The sequence below is a fragment of the Pleurodeles waltl genome, chromosome 7, assembly GCF_031143425.1.
Source record: "Pleurodeles waltl isolate 20211129_DDA chromosome 7, aPleWal1.hap1.20221129, whole genome shotgun sequence".
Taxonomy (NCBI): domain Eukaryota; kingdom Metazoa; phylum Chordata; class Amphibia; order Caudata; family Salamandridae; genus Pleurodeles; species Pleurodeles waltl.
The window spans coordinates 569,039,330-569,043,245 of NC_090446.1; the positions used below are offsets into that span (position 1 = coordinate 569,039,330).

A 3,916-nucleotide genomic window follows, 5' to 3' on the forward strand; every position below is an offset into this window, starting at 1 on the left:
AGTTAGAATTGCAAGAGAGACATGAGGATTGTCTGACCTCCCATGAGTCAATACCAGACGCAATTAACCCATGAAAAAGATGTCTTTGTACTGCCTGGAGGATCCTTGCCATAAGCAAGGAGTGTTGCCAATACCCAAGAGAGGAGTGGCTACCTTTCTTGATTCGAAGTATGACTTTGTTGAGAGCGGAGCTCTTTTCCAATGTACACCAAGAGAGAATAAAGAGGAGTTCCTTTGGGTCTTCCACCAAGAGTGAAATGGAAGAGCTGTTGAAGCTCCATAGTTCTCCACAGTGACATGCAACTTTCTGAAAGTCCTCCTTCTTATTCCAAATATACTATTGATGACCTAGTCATGGATTGTCTATGTTTCCCCAAAAGCTGACCCATCCAACCATGAACATCTCTCCATGTTTTGGAGGTCCCACCTCAGTTACACTGCAAGGGCTATAGTGTGTCCCAACAGCCAAGTAATTAGTTGTAAAGTTCCAAGTTTGCAGGGGCGCTTCTTCTGACCATGAGCTTGCTGCAAGCCACTCCTGTTTGCCGCAGGTTTATTTAGTCCTGGACAACATTTCTGACACACTAGTATAATCTGTTGTAATTTCTGGCATTATGCATTGTGCAAAACTACCAAAATTTTGCCAAATCATGTAATTTCAAGTTTGTTTTCAGTTTTGGTGGCGCATTGTGGAGTGACGCGGAGAGCCGGTAAGAGGGCTGAACTGGTGATCCAGTCCCTGGTGCTGTCAGCTGTGTGTTTGGTGCATCTCTTGGCTGTTCTTCCACGGTCAGTCTCTGTGACTGAATCGAGTATCTGTCATGGTGGCTCAGAAGATGAACGAGGCCCTGGAGCATCTCCAAAGCAGAGAAATGCCTAAAAACAGGGTTTTAAAAAAATAAAGTGGAAGCCAAAGTGTGATGGCGCTGCTTCTGAGTACTTGGAAGCAGCAGTTGCTTTTAAGAATGCGAAGCAGTTTCACCAAGCAAAGGATGCTTATCTGAAGGAAGTGGAATGTTATGAAAAAAAAACAAATATCTATCCACGCTGCAAACGCTCATGAGCAAGCTGGAATGATGTTAAAAGTAATGCAGCGACTTTCAGAAGCAGTGCAGTTGGTAGAGAAGGCAAGCTTGATGTACTTGGAAATTTGAGTTTGATATTGAAGCTATGGCCCTGGAATGGGCAGGAAAGCTAATAGAAAATGTGAACTTGGAAAATGCTGTTCAACTGTATCAAAGGGCTGCATCTGTATTTGAAAATGAAGATCACTTACGACAAGTGGTAGAACTGCTGGATAAATCTTCAAGAATCCTAGTAAGAGCACGCAGGTTAGATGAAGCTGCAGTTTCCCTTCAGAAGGAAACAACATGAATAAAGTAATAAAAAAATGCCCAACATGCTTTAAGAAAACAATTGCTCAAGTTTTAGTTCACCTTCACAAGAATGACTATGTAGCTGCAGAGAAGTGCATTAGAGGATCCTACAGCCTACAAGAATGTAATGGAAAGGAGGACTGAGGCCCTGGAGAATCTTCTGGAAGGGTACGACCAGCAAGACCATGATCAGGTGTTTAATGCCTGCATTCAGCACTTTCAAATGCATGGACAATGATTATGGTATGCTTGCACTAAGCTTGATGGTTCCAGGAGGCAAAATTAAGAAGTCGTCTCCGGTGACACCCCAAGAGATAGCAGGTGGAGCAGCTGAAGCTGGAGCCCGCTGACACTGTATCTGGCTTGCCCTTAGAGGCAGGCGAGTATGGGTGCATGACAGGGCAATAGGGTGGCGCTTCGGGTGCTGTGAGTGATATCAAACTGTTATTGTTCTACAAAAAGCTTCAACCTCAACCATTAGCCATCAGCCATTGAGCGTCAGCCTTTGTAGTTTAGTGTGGGTAGAGGTGGCGACTTCAGCAAAAAGGGGGGGGGGTAAGTGCCATCACTACTGCCATTTTACTGTTTTATTACATTTCTCAAGTGGAACTTGGCACTTTTGAACTGTTTTTGAACTGTTGTTGCTTGGTGATACTTTGCCCGCACTATGGACTTTAGTATTGCTTGCCTGGGATGGGACTTTGTCCCTCAGTCGGTTGAGTGCAGGTCGTCTGGCCTAGAACCAGGCATTTGTTGTGAAAAAAAAGTGCTCCGCTAGTTCCATACATCAGTACCCAGCCCCTTCCCATACACCTCTATGTGGATAATGCCATGCTTGTGGCCAGGAAGGGGCGAGCACTGCAAGGTCCGATCGAGGATTATAAGACTTTCATGAAGGAGCTAGACTTACAGGTCAATGAAAGCAAAACCTTTACCCTGATTTGCGGTAAAAGGCCAAAGAAGTGTCCGGTCTTCTGTTCTAACAAGCGTACGGTAGCTGAGGCTATAGGCATCTCATATTTGGGTGTCCTCTTTGGTAATAAGTATTCTTGGAACCCAATGGTGGCTAACAGAACGGCTATGTTTGAAAGAACCATCTATGCGATGTCAAACTTCAGCAAGAAGTTAGACATGAAACCAGTGTACGAGCTGTTGACCATTTATGCTGCAAAATCTGTGTCAACAGTCATACACAGGGCAACTATTTGAAGGGTGGTGAACCCCCATGAATGACAGTGTGTTGAGTATGCTTTCCTAAAAAAATCTTTTAACAGTTCCGCGTATCTGGACTAATACTGTGTGCCATTATGAGTTAGGTACACCTTATCTTACGGATAAAATTAAGTTGCCCCCCTGCTATTATGGCGCCCAATTTGGACAACAGAATCTTCTCTCTTAAATCAGTGGGTGCTTGAGGATTGTCTAAAATCACACTCACTCCTGGAAATTCCTTGGACTTCCTATGTTCAAATGACACTGGAGGAAATAGGGCTCCCTGGCTTATTTGTCTCGTCAAACTCATGCATGTCACGTAGTAAGATAAAGGTGAAGCAGCTATTTATAGCTAATGCTATGGCCAAAACGGTGTCATCTAACAAAAATAAGGCCACAGTTGTCTTCTTTAACTCAAACTCCTCGTATACAGGTTTGCAACCTTATCTTTTATCCATACAGAACTATCAACATCGCTTCATTCTAACGAGGTTTCACTTTAATTACTTACCATTAAGGCTAAGGTACCCTGAAAAATGTTATTCTCTGGAGGGGATAGGCCCTTGCCTGTGCAATGGAACTGCTGCTTGGTCTTATCTGCATATTAAGTTTTTCTGTTCACTGTGTGGGGTCCCTAAGAATAAATCTTGGTACCCCTTCTTAAAAAAAATATAATTTTAGACAGTGCAGATCTGCTCTCTCTTTTTTACAAACACTGGATGGCCCTTTGGCGTGCCATGCGGTAAAATCTTTCATATGGGATCGTTACGGTTAAGAAGTGAGCCATGTCTTGAAGAACCATTAGCAAGGTGGGCATTGTTATTGTTCTCTCTTAAGGCATGGCACTTCAGAAAGCATCCACACTTTATGCAATCTATTACTCTTTCTCACATAGGGGAAATAACATTTGTGCAATAATCTGTGTAAGATTATCGGAAATTTTAATGAGTTTTTTAAATGTTTTATATATTATTAAAGTCTGTGTATCAGTATCTGAATAGTCAGACATGTTTAATGTGCATTTGTACTTTATTTCTATGTCTTTTCTGACATCGTGGAAAGTCGAAAATACATTATCCTGCACCAGCTTGATGCAATATTGAATGATTTTAAAAGACGTTTTAAAAACGTTTTCATGGTTTGGGGTGCTTTGAGACTGAGCTGCTAAACTCCTTCAAGAGCCTAAAGCCAGTTTAATATAGGACTAGATTTCATGTTGTTCGATATGGAGAATGGTAGATGAAATTTGTATTTGAGTGTCTTTTCTCGTTTGTATTTATGCCTGGGTGGAGTTCACGAGTCAGACTCTGCGGAATTCCACGTAGTTG

General features: G+C 42.4%; 1 pseudogene; it reads left to right on the forward strand.

The window, feature by feature from the left end:
* Positions 1–821: 821 nt before the first annotated feature.
* On the forward strand, positions 822–1,614 carry LOC138246936 (gamma-soluble NSF attachment protein pseudogene; annotated as a pseudogene).
* Positions 1,615–3,916: the final 2,302 nt, after the last annotated feature.